The 23,550-nt window shown below is 39.9% G+C and overlaps 1 protein-coding gene across 3 annotated transcripts in view; it reads right to left on the bottom strand.

The window, feature by feature from the left end:
- klhl12 (kelch-like family member 12) overlaps positions 1-23,550 on the bottom strand; it is a 110,291-nt gene that overhangs the window by 70,531 nt on the left and 16,210 nt on the right. The gene's annotated exons all lie outside the window — the stretch shown is intronic.

The raw sequence follows: 23,550 nt of genomic DNA, 5'->3' as shown, positions 1-23,550 counted from the left end.
GAGAAGGAATGGCATTCCAGCACGGTTACAAAAGATGATTCCACATCCAGGGCACACAAGCCCCCTGGGCCTGGTGCATTTGCCTCCTATGGTCCACAGAGCTCTAAGCAAACATCTGTTTTGCTCTGGAAAAAACCCTTTGATCTCAGAGCAAAGGCGCGCTGTCAAATTAATGAAGAAAAGTGATCATTACAGACCGAGAAAGTGAACGTGTCAAGTCGGTTTTCCTGTTATTGATCAGGTGTAAGTTTGAGGTTAAGGATGATTCATTTCTTCAGCCTCTGCTCGTGAGCTTATCACACTGGATCGATGCATTTCAAGTTAGAGACCCAAACACAGCGAGTGTCACAGAGAAAATATTTCATATCATAACCCGCTGTGAGTTCATTAGACCTGTGAAGTACAGAACTGTTGACATGTTTGGTTGACAGTATGCAGTATTCTACAAATACTGAGGTCACAGGAAAAAAAAGTCTGAAATGTTTAACATTTTTAGATGACATATATCGACTTAGTATGGTGATTCATGTTTTCTGAATGGTTTATTCAAACTGAGCATTTCTTACAAGGATAAAAACAACTGCTCAGGTAACTAAAGTAAATGTCTCTGGAAAATCTGTTTGTAGTACTAAATTATCTCGTACAGACTTCCAATTATAATTATAGGGAAACCACTGACCCATAAAATGAAGCGTTTTTATTTCCCTGCATAGATAAATGCTCCTGCCAAAAAAGAGCATAAAGAGCTTTTTGACCTTTGACTGCTGCTGAAATATAAAAGACATGTCTTCAGGCTCCTCTGGCTTAATAGCAACAAGAAATTAATTCTGTGCAAAACATTGGCATCCTGACATTGATTATGCACTAATTAAAATCTGATGCAACTCTATCACAGTTGTTATTTCAGCCATTGCAACCTTTTTCTTTAACCAGAGCTCAAATCTGCAACTCACACTGCTTTACTGCAGGTGTTTTGCTTGTATTTAACAGGAAAGCATTCAGTTGCTACACTTTTACAGAAGTCTTCTAAGTTGCAATCCTGTGGTTATTGTTCAGTTCTATCTTGGTTTTGTCAGATATGTGTCACAGGGTCCTGGTGAGTACTCACATATGAAAACATCTCCCCTTTCTCTCCCTATTAAATATTACTTTGATGAATTTATCCTGTTCTTATTGATGTATACATAAAGGTATCCTAATAAAAACTGTACTTGACTATTAGTAGCTGGGTAGCTAGCAGAGCACTCTCACAGGTCAGAGCTGTTTGTTTACATTTCAGAAGAGCACGGTTATGCTCTAATCCCCCCCAATTACTTAACCTTGAATATTCTGTTTCAGTCAGAAATACATCATACTACAGAAGATAAATACGCTCCAACCATTGTTTCACTGCCTCACAACTTCAAGCATTAGTAGTTTAGCTTTTACTTAAGAGTTCTAATTTGTAAGCAACAGCCAGAATTCAAAGAAAACTCAAAAACCATAGGGTGCAGCATAAATGCTTATTGCTGTTAGCAAGCTGCTCAGTTAGCTTTGGATCTTAGTGGTCCTATTAGCTGATGGGAGTCTGTCCTCACTGCAACCTTGAGTCATTGGGGGAGTCACAGTGGACAAAGGGGCTCAGTCAACCAGCCTCCAAGTGAACAAGGCTGGACACTAGACTGGGACTAAACACAGCCTATGAGACTGACAGATACCAGTTTTAAGACAGGGGGATATGGTATGGAGGTGATTTACAGTAGGTCTGACCAGGACTATGAAAAGACAGGGCAGGCAGGAACAGGGCTAGCTGGTTATCATGTTAAGTAGACACATCTGCAACACAGTGATTACATAGATTTATGTAATAAATCATAATGTTAATACTATTTTAAACTAAAACTCTGGCCATATCTAACGAATTGGCCTTTTAGGAACAACCTTTAAATTGGCGTAACGCCCATTACTTGTGTTATGTATAAAATCATAACATAAAATATTATAAAATCAGTAACAATATAATCATATTCCATGAGAAAGCCATCACTGCCTGTGTTAATCCAACCAGGTTAAATTTCCATCTATCTAACCACCCATCCATTATGTATACCTGCTTAAAACATGCAGAGCCACAGGAGGGCTGGAGAGGATCCCAGCTCACACTGTGCGAGAGGCGGAGTAAATTCTGGACAAAGCCCAGCCGACCACAGCCAGGATAAATATGGCACATAAATGATTCGTTTTGTGATTTAACTGGCGTATATACATTTTTATAATTATACAGCGTACACATCAAATGAGATCAGAAGAAACTGCAGCACACACTAGTTGTTGTTTTTTTTGTACCTGTTGAGGCTCCTCTGTCTTTTGCATGAAGCTGGCTGCTGGTAGGCATCAAACATTAACTGGGTGTGGTATGAGGATGAGATAATGGACCACAGACCATGGATTAAAAAAAAAAATAATAAGAAAGATTTTAGCTATTAACATTCAGTGTGTACAGTAAAGAAGAAATGTAGCACAGCTTTACACTGTTCAATCATGTCCCGATGCACATGGATGCATCAACAATTCTTTGACTGTTTCTCTGACTTTTGATAGCTGACTTGACAATCATTGTGAGATTTAATTTTCATCCACATAAACAAAAACATAGCTGTCAAAATTATGAAAAAAAAGAAGCAGACTACCAATTATCAGTGATGTAGAGAGAAAGATTAAGTGACAACAGCCTTCTCCCAGACATAAAAAAGCCTTTTATTGAGAATTCAAACAGGTGTCATACTGGTTTCTGAGAGGCAAAACAAATGACAGGCTACTGAGCCGTAAATAGCACAGCAGACGATGGGAGATTGGCCATATGTCCGCTGTGTGTGTGAGCGCCAGCTACACTGGCTTGGTTTGAGATAGGATCCTATTGGGAGCGTCCCAGTAAAAGCTCCTCTGGGACGGAGAGGGATTCAACTGCAACATCCATTCACTCAATTTTGGTCTGCTGAAATGCATAAACAGTGCACTTGCATCCACTGAGGTTTGGATGCATTAAAATGACAATCTTTTGCTGAGTGTCATCTGTCACCGCGAAGCAATTAGAGACAATCAAAATGTCAAACACAGTCAGGAAGCATCAGTTGGTTTAAAATGTTGTCAGAGCATCATATCAGTTTAGAATTAATATTTGTGTACCTCATTAGCCCTCTTCATCTCCCCTCACTACCAAGAGTGCAGGGTCTCCAGACTGTGTGTGTGTGTGTGTGTGTGTGTGTGTGTGTGTGTGTATGTGTGTGCGCGTGCATGGGTGTCAGGCAAGGATAGGGCGCTCTCCGAGGAGCACGCACCTCCATCTGGGCCAAAGTAATTGGTCTGCTATTCCTATTCAGCGGTGTAATAGCCTCTAGCTGTTCATACAGTCACACATGAACTAGTTACATTGAGAACAATCAAAAGATGGGTCGACCCAAGTGTCAGCTTTTCAGGAGGGGTTACCGAAGCAACGTGGTGAGAAAATCTAACCTAGTTTGATTGGACGCGTAAGTCGATAAATCCTTTTCTGATTGAATCTGTCGAACATCATCCACAGGCTTCCAGTCTGCGGCGTTTAACATTAGATTTACATTTCTCTGATGCAAAAAAAAAAAAAACTTTTGGGTTGTGCTCATTCCCGTGGCTACTTAGGTAAAAAAAATGAGTAGTGAATCTCCATTAAAAGTACCTGCTGCACTTTGAATAAAAAAAATAAATTAAAAAATCGACCACCTTTCCTTGAGAAAAGCCTATAGCAGTCCTGCACCCTGAAATGTATGCAGTGAATCTTCAATTACAGTGGCAGCTTATGGTGAATTATCATCATGATGAATAAATAATCAGGATATGCTAAAACACGAGAGAGTGAGATTATAATAACATGCACAATAACATGTTTACTGTGTTTGTGCATAAACATGTCCCTGGCAGCCCAGAATAAACTGGATCTATTTCACCATTATAACCATCCCTAACCACCATCAGTGCAGTGGGACCAGTTTAAAGCCCCCCTGCTGTAAAGGTAGGCTGTTACCGATGTTTTTCCTCTGTAAAAATACCTATAATTACCTGCGTAATGGAAGAAAGCACCCATCATCATCTGATCATTCCTCAACAAGATAAATATGGTGGTCAAGGCATTTAGAGACAAATGCTATCCTCTTGGTGGCAAGGGTTTGGAGTGGTGTATTTATCATGGTTTGAAGTGGTGTCTGAGTCTAACCAAACTACTGATTATTCAGAGTGAAGAGGAGCTGCCAGCCCATTACCTCCGAGAAAATAACAATGTGAACACCCGCCTCCCTGGTCCTTCCCAATGTAGTCTGTCAGAGCTTGTCAGCTGCAGCACCATTCATTCAATCTCAACAAGCACCGTGTTCCAGGATTCATTCCCCGTCCTGCTCTATCTCTCCCTCCCCTTTAGTTTCACTCTCCCTACACTGCCTCGCGTTACCTCCCAATGTCTTGCAGGTTGCCCCCACACCCCTCCCTTCAGCCCCACCCCACCCGCTCACTTCCTCCCATTCTGCAAGCCTCTGCTGCTCCACCCCTCCACCCTACTTGGTCCTGATGAGCCATTGTGAGATTCAAGCAGATGGATGGGGAACAAAGGGGTGAGAGGGGGGCCCCCTCTGCCTGTCCCCCTTGTATCACTGCCAACCAGGCTCTGGGTAATCTTCTCAAGCTTTCACGGCAGAGCAATGAATAACCTCAGCCTCCTCTCTGAGACCCAGGCTCCGCCGCAGCCGCCCCCCTCTTATCTTACCCTCTGCAGACTCGCCAGGGCCGGCTGCTCCCCGGATAGCATCTCTCACCCTCGCTTTCTACTCACTGTCTCTGCCCTCCACACCCAATCAGGTTTTTTTTTTTGTTTCCAGGGGCGTGTTACAAGGCCCGGAGATTAATTGGGGCTGTGGCTGGATGACATCTGGTCCCAGCTTCATAAAAGTCTGGGTCCTTGAGGTCTGCCGGGTTTATAATGAAGTGTATATAAGTTAATTTTCTCATCAACAGAACGTTAATCAGAGCTCCTACAATGGCCTCTCTACACTTATCTGTGTTTAGTTCGGAAAACAGTGTGTTAAATTTGATTACCAAAACCTGCAAATGCAGCAAGAAAAGAACTGATGACTGTTCACTTTTCTAAAATATATTTAAGCTGTTTACCAGTCACATTTCTTATTTGACTTTGAATGATATGCTTGGAGATATTAATTTTATGAATTATTATTTTTTACTGTCATCAAACCTCGAGCAAAACCCCAAAACTGACAATGAATTGATTTTTCTGACAGGTATTGACTGTGTATCCGAAGCTTAATATATCTTATTCCCCTGTGCCACAGAGCTCCATTGTTGCCCAAAAAACTATTACGGCACATCAATGAGTCACACTGTTGCACCCGGTGACCTGTCCCTTCATTAACATGAACTCACACAGACTGTGGTTTACTTTGACTCAATCCCACATACACCTGCTGCAGACAGGCTGCAATATAAATACACCAATCACTCTGTAAAAATAAAAAACACAGTGCCTCGCTGTTTTGTAAAACTCTGGATGGAAAAATACACAGTATTTATTACAATATGCAACCTTTTTTACAGGACTCTAAACAAACAGGTAGAGACAGGGCTCTCGATGTAAGAAATAGCAGTTTGCAACGAATCTTCAGCCATATGTTTACATTTTTTAGTAGACCTTTCGAGCAAAACAGGCTTGTAGATAGGACTACATGACAAAAATCAAGTAACTACAGCTCACACTGCTAACTTCAGTAACACAAACATGTGGAAAGTAAAAGCAAAGCACCCCGATTTCTCTGTTGTTGTCTGCTAGAACCAACTCGTTCATTTTCATCTACTTCAATCATGCAAGGAAATAAAGACCCAATTGATGTTTTTATGTTCATGGAAATGTTCCCTCAATATTTGAAAAACTCTTTCAGGCTATGTGTGCACTAACTATTTAACTTCAAACTGCTTTCACAACGATTCACTTTGCAACTCTAAGGTGGGTCGTCACTGAGTTTCAAACTTAGAAACTAAGTTTTGCTATTTCTGTTGCTGTTAATTTTGAGGGTAACCTGTTGAACTTAGCATTAACACAATCTGTGGCTAATGAAACCAGCGTGAGCAATGGCGGAGTATTTAATATTTATATACTTGGTGTTAGTCAAGAGAAACTGTGCAAACATTAAGTCTCATTTGAAGCCATTAAATAACCAGTTAATAACCTTCATCATCTTTCAGGCTTCTCCTCCAAGAACACAGGCAGGCCTATTCCCTTATTCCTACTTGTAGCCAATAAACACGCTTTCTTAGGATATGACCCCTTTGTGAAAAGAGGTAGAAACATGTTTGAGTGGCGTATCCCTTTTATTTTTGTAAAACTATGATATAAAATTAAAGATTACAACATCCCTGCAAAACACACACACGCACATAAAGAATGCCGTGATATAAATATTAGGCCATCTCTCCCATGGTTACATTATTGGTAAAAATGCTCCATACATAAATGTAAAAACTAGACATCTACATTCTATATTGATAATAATAATCGGCTCCTTGTGGAACCGATCACAGGACTCGGATTGGAGAATTTCCGAGTTAATTATTAGACCCGAGCAGAGAAGCAATAAGAGATTTATGCTTGTGCTTCTTCACACACAACCCCCTCCCACACACACACACACACACACACACACACACACACACACACACACACACACAAAACAATCCACCTGTTCTACTCCACAGGAACAGCTCAGCCACTCCACAGCTTCCTTGCACGGCCCTGTTAAAATATTGAGCATGTACTTAAGTGCTATTTGGCCAAGTGTCATTTAGGCTGAAGGGCTCTCCATCCACAAAAGATGTCTTGAAGTGACTGGATCAGAGCTGGTAGTGAACCGCTGAGGAATACACAGGTGTTGAATTATTTACTCGCCATAAAATATTTATACTTTTGTCCCACAAACTACTAACTACAACTAAGAAGTAGGGCTGCAGTCACACTGAGAGAGAGCAGCAGCCCTGTTAGTGAATCATGCTAACTTTATGTTACATGTGTTTTACTAACGCCATATAAAGTCGTTTTCTGAGAACATTAAACCCCAGTTTACTCCAACTCGTAATACAAATTTAACAGGTCTTTAATTTGTGTTTCAGTGGACGTTTATAGTGAATGTAATGTATGCTTCGCCTGCATGTACTTATAATATACCATTTATATAACATTATTTCAATTTAGATTTTGTAATAAAAGCTTCCTAGACTTTTCTCAGCCATCACTTCTTTAAACCTGTTGAATGACAAAAAAAGCTGTTACTCCATTGCCCGTACATATAACATCACGCAGGTTTTACTTTGAGCTATCCTGAAGAATTCTCTTTTACTTCAAACTGATTTTATTTCACTTTAAGCATATAAATCATAAATTATTAACCCACAGAGTGCCCTCAAACTGAGCCTATTGTTCACAAAGGTGATCGGCTCAAAGCAAATTCTTCTAGACCCTGTAAGCCCTCCATTTTGCTTCCTAAACTGTGATGACATTCTCTGATTAAATTAGAGCTGTATTGACTTTTGGGAACCCACTTGCCTAAATCTACAAGATTAGCCTATGATTAATGATGGACACTTAATCCTTTGCTCAAATTGAACTGTTCAAAAAGAACTGTAGCGGGAGAGGCGAGACATTGACTTCTTACTCTCCTAACACCTGCCACCTGATGAAAAACAGCCTGTAGAACTAAACAACAACAGCATGCGTGTTTGTGTCCTTTGTCCTTTCAGAAATGCCACATAGCGCAGGTGTATCACTTTCATACAGATAAAATGTTGACAGCGTTACAAGTCTGTCTGGGACCTTTACGTGATATGAAAGGCCAAGAAAGCTCCTGTAGCCTCGGTGCAAAGCGTGCACTGTTAAATTAAGACTGTCTAGATTTTTATGTAACAAGAAAAAAAAAAAAAAAAGATTCAGATGGTGCACTCATTTCTTAGGAACCAAGACAGAGTACTCAATCTAACTGGACTGTGTGTCGCATATTATCTCAGTGTCCACTACAACCTGAGGTCTAAGATTTAAAGTAAAAGTTCACCCACAAATGAAAATTCTATCAGGTGAAGTTTAGTGGTAAAGACACATTTGTGGAGCTTCACAGTAAAATAGTGTTGCAAGCATTTTCCTGAACAACTGAAGCCAATGGGGATGTGTTTTCGAATTGTAAAAACATTTTTTTGAACCTTTCCATAAACTTTACAGCCATATCTAAGTCTCTGGAAGCCCAGCTGTCCCAAACTGATTTTAAAAGAGGTTATTTACACGTTCTACACACAATTAGTTTTTGCACCCACTTAGGATGGGTGCTCTCTTTTAGCTTAGCAGCAACAGAGAAGATTTAGAAAAGGGTGTAAAAAATGATTTTTCAATTCAATCTGGGATATAGGAGCTTTCAAAGACTTGGAAAACGATGGATGAGCTGCATGGAGTCATTTTACTTTTTTATGTGTTGATGTTTTAATGTTTAAAACAAGCTTCCATCTACTTTAATTGTTTAGGAGAATACTGCAATGCTTGTTTTACTGTGAAGAAATGTAATGAAATAAAAATCTTGACATACTGTTGCAAAACTGATAATGAGTAATGTAGTCAAAATATGCCATATTGTTTTTTTTTTTTTTTTTTTTTGCCAGTCCGATTTCAAGATATTGAGATATCAAGTATAACATCAATTTCTATGCCACATATCTAAAGCCTATTGTGCCCAGCCCGATTGACGGATACCTTCCACATGTACCTAGATATATTTTATAATACAATATATTTATTTTGAGGAATTTGTTTGCATGTGTGTATCAATGTGTGTAGGATTTATGTAACATCTCTGTTTGATTTTTAAGACTTGCTTTTCTCACATAAGTATCTGTTTTCTTTAGTTATCTATTGCCATTGTTCTTTGTCAGCCACTGGTTTCTATACGTGCTATACAAATAAATATTATTTACTGCCGTTGTACTATTTGTAAAAGTAAAGCTCTTACAAAGTGCTCTACTGTGAGATTAAATTATATTACAACTCAGTAGTCACCATGTTACCTTGGCAAATCTGTTCAAAATGCTTCATTTTTATGAAAATGTCACGATCAACTTGGTCTTTTCAAAAATGTGCTATTTTTGTTACAGCCTGTATTACCTGTCAGAGGAGCGTATATTCATGTGTCACATAAAGAGAGCGACCATCAGAGGTTTAAGGATATTTCTGAAAGACAATGAGGAAGAAAGAGCTGCAGCCTTATTTAGACAAAAAGGGTTTGCTGGAATATCAGACATCATCGTGTGACACTTTAGTCACACACTGAGCGGTTGTTTATACATAATTCCTTTGTAGTTTCATGAGCTCGTTCTGTGGTTGATGACAGTCCCTTCTATCTGTGTTCAGAGGCTGACCTGTTGTGCAGAGATGTGCATATTTACTCTATTCATAGACTCCACACAGCACACATGCTACAGGCACATATTCATTACTAAGTAGCCTGTGGCGACTGTCATGTGCAGACAATGGTGGTAGACAAAAACAGTGTATCTACCACACAGGGAATCTTCCACACTTGTAGCCACACTATGCAGATTGCACGCCCAAATAGCGTGTATTTTTAATCATATTCACATAATCTTGTGTGAGTCGTATGTGGAATCACAGATAAGCCTCCTTATGTTGCTCAGATATTACTGCAAATGAGCATGTCTGAGAAATGTAACACCTTGCACAGACTCTTGCATTTTAATTTCGGTGGCATCTGTGACCAGTCCGTCATGTCCCTAACCCCCTCGGGGGACCCCCAACCTATCTGCTGCAGACCCCCAAAACCCAGGAGGAGGGGAGGGTGGGGTGGGTGGGGGGGGGGGGCAAGGACACATTTGATTGATGATGGTGTGAATTAAACAGAAAGAGATGGAGAGAATCCTTTTATCAGGCCAGAAACACGAGTGGATTAAAATGTAGTTGTACAACCCCTCTGTATAATGCAGCAGCCTGGCCGCATATCACGAAGCACCAGAAGCCAAGACGAGGGCTGCTCGTTATTATTGCCCCCCCCTCAACCCACCGCATGAAACTTTGCTGAAGCAGAGAAACAGGGGTGAAACATGTGAAACGGGGCTGAAAATAGAGCTACAGTAATGTGCGGATCAACAGGAAAATACATCTGAAACTGTTCTGACACTTGACATTCTCCCTTTTTTTTCTTTTTTGATTTAATCAACTGAATATCTTTGGGTTTTTGAATAGTGATCAGCAAACAAGACATTTGAAGACGTCACCTTGAACTTTAACAATATAATGAGCATATTTTTTTTTACATTGTACTTAATCGTAATTAATTGTAAATGATCGATTAATTTAGGTGAATTAATTGTTAATGTAATAATTTAGTCAGCTGGTCACTAACCTTTCTTTTTTTATCCTTTACAACCACTTAACATCTCATGATGTATATCAGTTATCACCTGTTTATACCTAGAAACATCATATTTTGTATATTCATTCTGGTGCCTGTCTACAATCTGTTATTACAATAAACATTCTACTTCATGGTACATGTTTACATCACAGTTTGTACATCTTACACCCAATGTTATAATTTACTTTACATTTTATCCTAAATTATATTTCATCCCTATATTCTAGCTGCTGCACTATTTTAGTTGCATCTTGGAACGTGTTGATATTTTTCTTAACAAGTAATTTTTCAACATTGTATCATAGCCAACCATGTAAAAACCTGCCACTCAACAGCCTGATGTCATTGGTGCATTTGGCCTTGCCTACCTCGGTCTCTTCCATGGTCAAATAACCTTGAATAATAATCATTCTCAAAATAAAGGCAAAAAATGCATTAGGTAGATTTAAGAAAATGTTGGTCATGATTTTGCTTAAAATAATACTTCCTCAAAACAGTAACCACAAGCTGTTTGCATCACCGAGGACTCAAACCTGGTCACCTGGGTAAAAGCCCCGTCAAACCTGCCTTGACACAGAATTTCTGGATCTTTGAATTGTGTTTACCTATTGACCACTGCTGGTAATGCACCTTCATACACAGGTGTAGTTTTCGTGACTGGTCAAGCCAAAACATCAGCTACACAGACTGACCTGTCGTGGATACGCAGGTCTACCAAACATTTCTGTGTGAGACTGGACTGTATTTCTACATACTGTATGGCATGGTAGAAAGGCGCATGAGATCTGAGAATTTCATTGCCAGTGCTACCAAACTATCTTAGTAGAAGTTGCTATATTAAATGTAAGAAAATGTCATGTGATCATGCAGGTGGAAGCCCTTGACTGTCCTTATACAGCATCACTGAGTCAACTCCTTCATGACCATGTCTGAGGCTTTAATGGACCTGCAGCATGTCTCCGTCTGGCAGTAGCCTCTGTGCTCGACTCCACTGCTGCTCTGCTGATGTTTTGTGCCACTGCATAATTTATTGCCCTCTTTTCAGGCCTCTTTCCTGCACATCCCCTTCTTGTGGTGCAGGTGAGAGTTCAGCTGTTTAGTTTAACACATCACTGAGAAAGGCCTCAGACCTGGCTCCACAGCAGCAGACCCCACATGTGACAAATGCAATTAGAGGGAAATATGCAATTACTGCAATCCCCATTCTCTCATGCGGCCAGACAAGGACAATTTGTCAATGAGGCCCCAGTGGTATCTCCTGAGCCTGGATAGGGACCTGAAGGTACTATTGTCCCTGCCTCCTTTTCAGGAGCTGGCCTGTGGTGCTGGATGTCCTGAAGCCCCTGGGAGGCCTGGCAGAAGAAGATGTATGGCCAGAGAAAAGATACAGGGTTCAATAATCAAAACCGAACCCCTTGTCTTTGACTGTTTCTGTTATATGCCCCCTTTTTGTTCTGTTGACAACAGAGAGGTCACATTTAATAAATATCACCCACAGGAAGCAGTGCAAAGAAATACTGCATCAGAAAGCAATCTAAGAAAGTTTCTTTTTATGATTTGTTTCATTTCAAATTTTACTTCAACACATTTTAATTAATAACTGTTTACCATATGGACAGGTCTAATGTTATTCGATAGAAGGCTCGATAATATTACTTAATGCTAAGCTAATTCCATTTTTTTTATTGCAGTCAGTTTCTAAACATATGGAAATTGACTGCAAGAAAAAAAAAGACATGACATACCAAGTTATTAGCAACAAATGTCAGGCGGACTTTGAATTACGTTCTCTTACTTCTGGAATGGAACTCAGACGTTCCTGTTTCACCTTGACCCTCGACTAATCAAGCCTTTCTTCCTTCAGCACTGCTTTGATGAAAACCCTGTAAAGGTCACACCAGAAAGAAAAATGTGTATTCTCATGAAACATGCAATAAGTTGGTGACGTAGGGACTACTAGTAGAACAAGTTAATGAACCTCTGTACAGGCAAGCTAACGGCTGACATGCTAGCAAGTGGGTCCATGTAGTAGCTAGTGCTATTTAGAAACAATAACTGTCTGAGCTCTAAATTCTCTGTGGTTTGCATTTTGTTCAGAGAAATGGTCATCATGTCATTCAATAAAGAGTTATAACAGTCACTTAGCTAGCTCGTCAGCTCAAGGTCACGTTTATATCTGACTAACATAACTATAGGTTTCTACAAATTACAAAAAAAAAAAAACAACAAAAAAAACATTTACACAACGTCAATCCTCTGTCAAAACTGTATCTCTGTTACGGGAGCAGTTTATACTCCTTTGGTTAAATAATAGTAAATAGTGAAACACAGCTAATGAGCTAAATTAGCTCCCTCCATTTTGGGCTCTCAGGCTCTCCGTTCCCTCAGCACTGTAAAGACCATGGATCTTGATACATCGCAGAGATGGAGCCTTGCTCAAAATGTATTAACCTATCCAGATCTTCCGTACAGCCAGTGCACCTTAGACATTCATTGGCGGAGCAGCTGATCTGAACTAATTCACTGTTTTTCCAGCTGCATCTTTAAGAATGAGGAAACATCTTTTTTGGCCAAGAAGACCTGTTGTTGGGAAATAACGCAGTATAAGCTTTTAGCTAGACACAAAAATGTACCCCTGCTTGCAGATCCACTGGTTGCTGTGATTTAATTGCAATTAATTGATTATACCATTACGTTTCACTTGAATGCTGGCGTGACCCGGCTTTAAGGTGGATACTAGTCTAAATTTATGTTTGTGTCAAATCATGATAGATTAAAATCTCTCCTTACCCTCCGGTCACCAGTCTTCTTCTCCTTCAGGAGCATCATAAGGTCCTTTGGATGTCATTGGGTGGTGACCAGATTAACACTTAACATCTGTACCTCTTTTAAGAGATGTTGTCACCTTATACATACAATAATAATAAAGGTAGTAGTTTCGTATCTATGTGTGGATGAGACATTGTCCGAAATGCTCGACACTGGCTGATGTGAAGTGCAGGACCTGCTGCATGCCTTTGTTCTCTCTTTGAATGGACATGATAGATAGAACTGGAGCAATGGAGGCAAAGACCATGACAATTTGAGCACTGACCTGGTTTTCACTGTAGTCATCATAAAACACAGAGCCAGCGTCCTGGGGACATGTAATAACATCAGGCCTTTGGTGTAATTCACTATCTCAGTGTGTGGCAATACAGCAAAAGCCATTACATTTGCCTTGTAATTTGCTGTCGCCCCAGCCAGGGATTCAGGTGACTGCGACCCCCGTTAATGGAGTTCCAGTGATAAGGACAGGTCTGTTTATTAGCCACATGCGGTCAAGCGTGGCAGGAACAGCTGAGCGTAGGCAGGTGTCGGGCCCTACGAGGGCTAAGGCACCGCTGGCAGGGCTCGGCGCTCATTTCACGCACGTTACCGTCACACTAGCTAGGTTTAAAAAAAGAGGTCGTTGGGTGCACAACAATATAACTGCTGAGCGATGAGGTTTCCTCAGAGTCACACTGGAGTGCAACCACTCCTGGCAATTTGGTTTGTTTGTAGAAATCAATGAGTCATCTGCGGTTTTGTTTATAGTCGAGCAGGAGGAGGAGCTCTATGAATGAAACATCATGGTGGGGTTTTTTTGCCTTTTTGGAAGCCACTTCATTTCAAAAGGAATGCCCTATCCAAAATGTACACCCTTCCACGATGCCAAACTGTAGTAAATGACAAGTGAACATTTCATTAGGACACAAAAATAAAAAGATCACACGCTGCAAAGAAAGGTTATCTCTTCCAGCGTGCATGCTTGAAGACATTTACAGAGCCTTGAGGAGAAAATGAACTTCAAATTAAAATGTCTATTTGATGCATTATCCTAATAGGGATGGATGGGAAAAGAGAACTCTATAGTGCTCTCATCCTTCAGCCCGAGGGGACAGACTTGGGGAGTTGTCATTACCAACTTAGCCCACCAAGATGAGCCTGTTGGGAGGTGGATTCACAGAGATTGTCTGCTGTTTTGACAGGTGTCTGTGCTGGTTAATTTATCAGGCAATTACAGAATAAATGGAGCTATCTTTACATGGGAAACATGATTGATCCTGTTACAGTATTACAGTGTTTAATTTTGAGTACTGGGTTGAGAATTGGGGAAAACTCAAACTCAGAATAACAACATGAGGGCAACCTAACTGAAGTTCCAAAAGATTATTACCTGATGATTTTATCTTCTTGATATGTTTTCTTCATTTCTGAGACTGATGGGCTTGTAACTGCATCCTATAACATCAAGTGTGACGCTATCTGCCATCTTAAACAGAAACACAGTCACACCTCACACAGGAGATTAGCTGCACAGGAGAAATGATAAACCCTCAACATTATGTGAGAATAGGGTGGGGCAATACATCAACATTACAGGCTTATTGTGATCTGAGACTACATATTTTGGATACTGTTATAGCGTGATATGGCAAGTCCAGACATGTTCTGGTTTTAAAGACCAGACTTGTTCTACTTAATCTGATACTTGCCTACCCATTTAGTCCTTATATCAACCAACTGTCACCCAATATTGTTGTGAAATATGTTTTTGTGGTCCAGTCTGAGCATTAATGAAGGGCTTTTGAGGAGATTTTGAAATATATTGTGTATTGTGATCCAGGCTAAAAATAACTGATAATGACTTAGATTGGGCTGCAACTGAGGAGGTACAAGATGGAGGTTATTTTTTCAGCCATGTCTATTTGTTGGTTGGCTGGTTTGTCAGCAGGATTACACAACTGAACAAATTTCCACAAAATTAGAAGGACAGTGTGTCTCGGCCCAGAATAGACCCCATCAACCTCTGCTGAAGATCCTGATAAAGGGAAAAATCCAGGAATTCTTTTGTTTTTTGATATTTTCATTAATTTCTCAGAAAATACTGCATGGATCTTGAAAAAGTCTGGCATATTTATGTGATTGGTATCTATGAGTGTGTACAGTTTGATGCAGATAGTAACAAAAATCTATTTATTTGGATTGACTGAATAAAAGGGGACTGTTGGGCCTTGCTGGAGGTATGCACTCTAATGAATGCCATTCATTGTTCATTAATCAGACAAATATTTTCTTAAAAAATCAACTGACTGTCAAAAAGATAAAAGAAAGATCATTTTTCAGAATCACAATTTTCTAAACTCTAGTTGGCACCTTAAAACAGGCCAAACTCTGAAGAAAATCTAATTATCATCACAAACAGATTAAGAAAAGAGAGAAACCCTCACATCTGAGATCGTAGAAACAGGGAATTTTTGGGCATTTTTTTCTTGCACAAAACAAACAATTGACAGATGTTTTTTTTTGTTTCTGATTTTCTGACGATTGACTCATCAATTAATCAATTAATCATTTCAGCTCTAGACTTAGCAAAACAAACAGATTCATATTGTCCCTGCACTCTAAAGGCTGCACATCACAGCCGTTATCGATGGGCCAGACAGCAGACGGGCAGGCAGCCTTTATGTAGCCTATATAAAGTGTGACCCAGGAGCCAAGGCTTTCTGTAAGTGTGCCAACGTGGACGTGCTTCCAGCAATAGTCATGCTTCTGCCAGCTGCATCATCTGTGCCTGCACAAAAGCATGCCCTTTGAAAAGCGCTCGACACACACAAAAGCAGTGATGCGTGGTGCACATGCATCAGTGTGCAAACGTGCATGCTCACATTACTCTGTTTAAATTAAAAAAAAAAAAAAAAAAAAAAAACTCTGATAACAGATAAATTTCACAATTTGGAAATTAAATCTGGTTTCTCTTCAGTTGGATTTATCGTGCTGTGTTTAAACATTTTCCTCCCGGTAAATCTTTTCTTTATTTAGACGTAAATCTTGCACAAATATTCAAAGAGAATAGAAATACTGAGACTGGTTTAAAAAGATTTGAGGTGAAATCTAAACACGTCTGCAGATTGAGGAAGAAGCAACAGAGCTCATCTGTCCTCTGGCAAAAGACTCACTGTGAGTCATACCAAGTGCACACATCACTGTTGAGACACTCAATTATGATTCAAATCTCCATAACGGGGCAATAAAGCCATTTGTCATGTGACCATCTGCAGTGCATCTCCACTGATTCCGCCTGAATGTAGTTAGCCTCCTGCACACTGCGAAAGTGCAAAGAGTGGAACGTGTGGATTTATTAGTGTCAGGCTCAAACTGTAATCACCACAGGATCAGTGCTGTGCCGATAGATTAATTTCATTTTCTGTGAATTCTGTAGCCTCCTGAAAATCTCTGGGAGCTTGTGGAAACAAAGACGTGCCCCGCGGCCATCTTTGTTGTACTTTTTCTCTTCAGATTTAAAACAATGTGTGAAGGGAGCGAGCAACACCAGTTTAGTCCCCGCACCGTAATTATCGCCTGCTTTCGTCTCCCAGGGATGTTCATGGACAAGGGCCTCATAACAGGTGACAGAATGCCTGCCAGCCGCCCCCAGTTCCCCGCCCCCACCCCAGAATGGTGACTATTATAAACCAAAAACGTATGCTCTCAATATATATGCAAATGATGCCTGGTCCCAAGGTGAAGTTCGCGGAGCAGCAACGCCGCTTGCCTCTGTTTTGCTCATTTGCAAAAATGTTGAGAGTAACAAAGACCACAGGAAATTGAAAAATTGTTACTAAGTATTAGAAAAAGCAATCATTTTCCTCAGGCAGCCTAATCCTGTGGAAATTGATCTCACCTCTCTCTCTGACATGCAGTGGTAGGAAAAATACATAAGAGGAAAATGCTTGTTTCGATGTTGCCTGGTGGAAAATTTGTTTGGTTGCAGATTTCTTTTATTTTTTTTCATGAAACCCAGCGCCCTGCGCCGTCAGGAGCTAGTCACTCTGTTTGTCCCCTTGGCTGCGAACAGGTGTAGTGAATCCTCAGAAAGAAAATTAGTATCTGGTGTGTGATTGTTCTCTAGCCTCGCTGCTGCTGCTGCTGCTGCACACAACAGTGAGTAATCTTTCTGCTGGGCTGCTTCATCCATGCAGCATGCATGCAAATCTGTCCATTTGTTGTCTAATTTTAAACACGCTGATACCATCTCACTAATGCATTTGCTCTTCCTTTGCGTGGAAGTACAAATTGGAAACGACAGTCTATTACCCACTGCTCTGACCTTCGTGATGGAACATAATGTGAAAGAACCTACGATGCCTTTATTTGAAGGAGGGAGGGCGAGGACACAGTGGTGATTAATTAACCCAATTAATTTAGACTAAGATTATCTGAACAATTATTTCTCGATAAATCAGAGCAAGGTGTGATGATGACTATTATGGTTAATGTTTAATTACAGTGCAGTACTAGGAACACACTGAAACGCTTATGAATGTCTTTGGCTGTGAATGAAGTTATTATACTTTTCTTTTGTAATAGAAAATAGGTTTTGCGAGACGAGAAGAAGAAATCCCCTTCCATTGCAAATTTATTTCTGGTCTTTCTTGACAAGAGACATGAGAAGTTTGATACCACTCACATGTTTGCACTTAGTATAAAGCTTAGCCAGCAGCAGGCTAACGTAGCTTAGCATAACAACAGGAAACAGGGACAAACAGCTAAGCTTGCTCTGCTCAAAGATTTAAAAAATACACTAACCAAGGGGTTTACAAGGGGTTGTTTACTGGACATTTTCCTGGAAGGCGCCAATCCATCCAAATCATCAATCAACTCCATAAATAAAACAATAAAACAACAAACTACATCACTGGTCCAAGCTCTCCAGATTAACAAGTGTCATCTTATCTTACACCACAGTGGTTCAGGTTTGATAAGGTTTTGCTCTCAGACAACATGTTTAAATCAACCAATGTCATAAATATTTGTAAAAGAACAATTGAATAAAAAGCAGGAAGATGGACAAGAGGAATATGTTTTAAAAATGGCTGAACTTTTTGAGGGAAGGTCATCACGGTTATTTCTGATGTTAGAGACACACCGTTGATACAGAACCACTGGGAGAAGACTGGACTGTGGCGAAGAAAAAGTGGAGGCCCACGCGAGACCAATTGGAAAGGGCAATATCCATTTTGATGCATAAAATAAGAACAAAGCCTTTACATTCATCAGGTGGACAGAAAAAAAATACTCTGAATAAATGACACTGCTATTCTTTAATATGTGGATGAAAATGTGACGATGAAAGGCACATAATGTGTGAGCAGGGCTTAGCAACAAGATGCATCTAAATTCAATAATTTCATACCATAAAATGGCAAATTTCATATTGCATACATTTTAACACATTACAAGGTCTTCATCACTGAGCTTTGGAAGTGTTGGTTTCCTTCCTTCTTTTGTTTCCTTTTTAAAAATGCTATCTGAGTCTACCTGTTTCCATTCTTTGTGCGAAGCTAACCAGGTGCTGGTGGTTACTTCTCATTCAATGTAAAGGCAGCAACTTCACTTAGCGCTCTTGGAACAAGAGCTTCTCTCAGAATATCAAACAATTCCTTCACTACCAAATGTTTGAAACTATAACCCACATTTTGATCAGGCTTTTTTTTGCCTGTGCACAAAAGAAATTATCTGAGCCTTGGAAGCTGTCACATTCGTTCTTAGTGGATGACATGAGAGCACCTTGCTGAGCATGATAGTGGGTAGCTGGTAGAGATTTCATATGGTTTATTGCTCCCACTTTCACTGAGGTTATTTATTGAACTGCCATCATGGCCCCTTGCTCTCCACAGCCACCCAATGCCTATGTGCCCCTCAGTGTGATAGAGGAATTTATGCCACATGAACAGCATACTGAGCTCGAGTTTAAGTGTTATTAAGAAGCATCACTCATGCATAGGATACTATTTACAGTAATACATTCACACATGCAGCGACTTCCTCTGACGGCTCTTGAAGGAAAAATGATGATAGATTGTGTGCAGGGTGTGAGGCTACAAGAGAGAGCAAGAGATAGCAGTAGGGGGAGATGGAGGCGAAACTAGGCTTCAAGTATTCCACAGGCTAAATGAAGAACAAACATGCACCATACAAGACAGTGAAGGAGAAAAGATTATCATCTGGAGATGAAAGGCTGGGAGAGAGAGAGGGAGAGAGAGATTCATTCACTGCCACACAGCTGTCTTATTTGCAAGGTGTTGAGAAACCACTTTTTTTCCCCTCCAAGAGGATGAAAAGATTCTTCTGAAGCCAAAAGGGTCTGCTATCATTTTTGGGCAGCTTGAGCGGTAGAGATGTTATTAGCATAAATTATCTCCCCCACCAAAGAGATACGAACATGCTAGCTCCTTTCTGCTTTTCACACTTAATTGCCCTATTTACTGAACAGTTGCCCATGGACAACAAATGCACACACGCTCCAAGATGCATACAGGACAACAGGCAGACACAAGCCAAATAGGGCATGAGTGATACACTGAACTATCTGCCAAACAGCATTAGATACAGTGCGGCTGGGGAGGCTGTTAAGACCCATTCAGACTTCGTGTTAGACTGTGAATCCACAGCAAAATGTTAAATATTGGCTTCATGACCTTTTTCTCTGAGCCATGTTTGACCATGTTTGATAAAAAAGGGGACTTTGGTGCAAAATGAATGCTTGAATGTTGCCACAAAATGTCTTTAAACGAAACACTAAACAAGGATTTTCTTTTGAAAATGAATACTTGTTGCTTGTGTGTTCATATTCTATTTTAAACTTTTTAATCATCTGCAGTTTTTCTAAAGAGCACAAGAGCCTCCTGCTGTAGCAGCTCAGAAAAGCCTCATTGAAGTGACCCAGTAAGCAAGAGTGAGGTGAATTATAGATGGCCATGCTTAATGGACTCTTAGCTTCTCCTCACCTAGCCCAACAAGCTCAGAGCGACGTTATATAAGCAGTGCCAAGTATGAGGCGCTTAAGTTCCAGGTTTAATGCATCAGAGTCATATTTTCTGTTTAGTAATTCTCCTTTTTTTCATATCGAGTGTCTGAATTAGCTGGAAGTAAAATGATTAAACAGACCTCACATCTGTAAATGGAGATAATAAATGTTCCTGTGACGGGGTAATTGTCGGTGGTGTCTCTTGTGGAACAGTGTGAAGGAACAAATCAACTAGATTGAGTTCATTCATTCGGCCGGCCAGGTCATCTCCATAACCCTGGAGGGCCATACAGGATGTTAATGAGGCTGACTGTATCACAGCCTCCACCCCCTCCCATCTGACCAGCAGCACCGCAGCGTAAAAACCATTCCTCCAGCCCGAGGGGGTCTGTCGCTATGGTAACGTCCTGAGGCAGTGACCACATGTCAGAGGGAGTCTGGGGGCCATAAGTGGACCCGAGCTCAGGCATGAGGAGGAGGAGGAGGAGGAGGAGGAGGAGGAGGAGGAGGAGGAGGTGGAAAAGGAGGAAACAATTGGCAGTGACTTGCCTGCTGCAGGATACAAGTAACCTGAGAGATGTTTCAATCACAGCGTTTCCTCTTGTTTGACTCAATTCACCTCTAACCTGTAGCTCACTTGTTGCTCTCTTTTCTTACATATCAGTTACATTCATATGTGATGGGCCGGTGTAGAATTTGATAATAATTCATTTGCAGATTATTTTAATGTTAAGCAAGAAACTGAACCTAGGCACAAACCTTTTAATCTAACACTACTGTAATCGTGCCAGATGCTTGATCTCTTTATTAGTTACAGGTGGCCTCCTCCACTATCAGCTTTGGCTGGATGACATAAAAGAGTTCACCCACAAAATCCAGTTATTATCTCCTCATCCTCATGCAGATAGAAAGTCAGGTGATGTTGCGTAGTCCACAAAACATTTCTGGTTCTTCACAGCTGAACAGTGTTGCAGCATTCTCCTAAACAACTGTGATAAAACATAAATAGCTCAAGAAACCACAAGATCCCAAACTGATTTGAAAAGATGTTATTTACACTACCGATGCATGGTTGTGTTGATGCAAGCATTTCAGACCCAGCTATAGAACATTTTAGCTTTAAAAAGGTACAAATAATGTAATAAATAGTACATACATGCTATCTTTTGTTAGAAATAGCTTGAATATTTTTCTTATTAACATAAAATCATTAACTTCGTAAACAAAACAATGAATAGACTATTTAAAATAAAATATGATGAAATAAGTTCTAGTTCCTGCCAATAATTGAGTGATTGCCTAGTTGGCAATAAACTTGGCACACTGATGCAAGTGTGCCATGTTTATACTTTAAAGAAGTAAACAGTTTGTGCTCCACTGCTCGGTACAAAGAGCAGAATAATGAGCGCTTCTGCCAGATATGAGCTATAGTTCAGGAAGCATCAGGTTTGAGAAGCTGCTGGAAAAGCTCAATATGACTAAAAGAGGGTTCATTGTTTATTTAACCTCTCTTCTCCCTGGAATAAAGTCTGAAGAATAATTCAACAGCAACAAAGATTTGTTTTTTTTCTTTCTCATGAACAAATCACGATCTCTGCAACAACCTAAACAAATCAACACCAGAACCATGTTTATGATGAGAGGCTTGATCAATAAAGTATCTTAAAGAGACCTGGTGCATTTAGATTAATTAAAGACTTGGAAATTATTACTTTTTGAAAGATACTGCATCAAAGGATGACTCATAAAAATGATACTTCAACCAAAAAGACTAAAATAAAAAAAAACAAAACACACACATCACAGCTCATTGTTTTGGACAATGATTCTTCCACTGACCTTACTCGTCCTTGCCTGTGCACTATAAGCTTGTCTTGGTGACAGAAATGTGAACTTGTGCTGTAATGTATAATCACATGCGTGTGATAAATCCTAACCTCACTGATTTAACACCTTTCCCTCTTGAAACTGGCCGCGAGCAGGCTGCAGGGTCACTGTTTGTGGCGGGGATGATTTAGAGAGACCAAGGCGAGGGGGCACCCCTAAACGTCAGGATAGATCTATAGCAGTCTGAACAACAAACCACAATTTTAGGATTGAATGGAAAATGTAAATATATTAAATCTCTTAAAATATGCTTTTTTTCCCAGGAGAATCTACAAGTGGGGTTGAAATGTTTTGGCAAGGTAGAATATGATTTTTGATGATGCAACAAAAAAAAAACTGAATCATTATGAATAGCCATTGTCAATCTATCAGCACTTCTTAATGTACAGAACAGAACGATAATGTGACTGTTCACTGTTGAAATAACTTAAATTAGTAATATGAATACATTTTAATCTATTAATTGATTCGAGGAAAGCCAAAAAATTAAATCACCATTATCTTTATCTTTGTAAGTTTTATTTGATTTTAAATGGAATAATTCTAGATTTTGAATGGCTGGACACAGGAAACAAACAATTTTTAGAAGTGGTCTATGGTTTCTGAAAATCTGCAATGGGCCTTTTTCACAATTTCTGACATGTTATAGAGTAAATAAATGAAGACATATTTAAAAAATATGAATGAAAATATTATAATTCCACCATTACTGCTCAAACATACAACAGCCAACAAACAAACAAATAATCTAAATAAAGCAGAAAAGAAGGAACACGCAGATGTGCACTTTTTTTCTGATGCCTGCACTTGCTACTCTTATATTATGTGTGAAACCACACAAACAGAAGCGTTACTTTTTCTTGCCGTCTTCAATTTAGTCGACTTAGTGCCGCAAGACATTAATTCATCAAACAAGTGAAGTGACACAAGTGTTTCCTGTTGACTGTGAATCAAACAGGTGCATCATTTCTACTCTGCTTGAAAATGTTCCACTGTTGCTTCCAGAAACCACCACCAGATTTATGTTTTCATTACAGACATTCAGCTTTCATTACTCTAATAAATGAAGAGTAAATGTTGAGCTCTAATGAAAAAAATGATGTATAATGTAGCATAAAATCCACAGAATGATCTAATGAGTCCACAAAACAACACAGAAAATATCTGGCCAATTTAGTAAGCATGGATCTAATTCTAGATTTCACCCTAATCAAAAAAAATGTAATTAATTAATCAGATAATTCACTGCCACGCATCGCAGGACACACATCTGTGCAGCGGTAATGGGGAGGGAGAGAGACGAGCTGTGCAGTGCAGCACAAGTACTTCTCCGTAGCCTGCTCGTCAACAGTGCTGGAA

Source organism: Acanthopagrus latus, chromosome 7 (genome assembly GCF_904848185.1).
Source record: "Acanthopagrus latus isolate v.2019 chromosome 7, fAcaLat1.1, whole genome shotgun sequence".
In the NCBI taxonomy this organism is placed as follows: domain Eukaryota; kingdom Metazoa; phylum Chordata; class Actinopteri; order Spariformes; family Sparidae; genus Acanthopagrus; species Acanthopagrus latus.
This window is presented reverse-complemented; position numbering and strand designations above follow the sequence as displayed.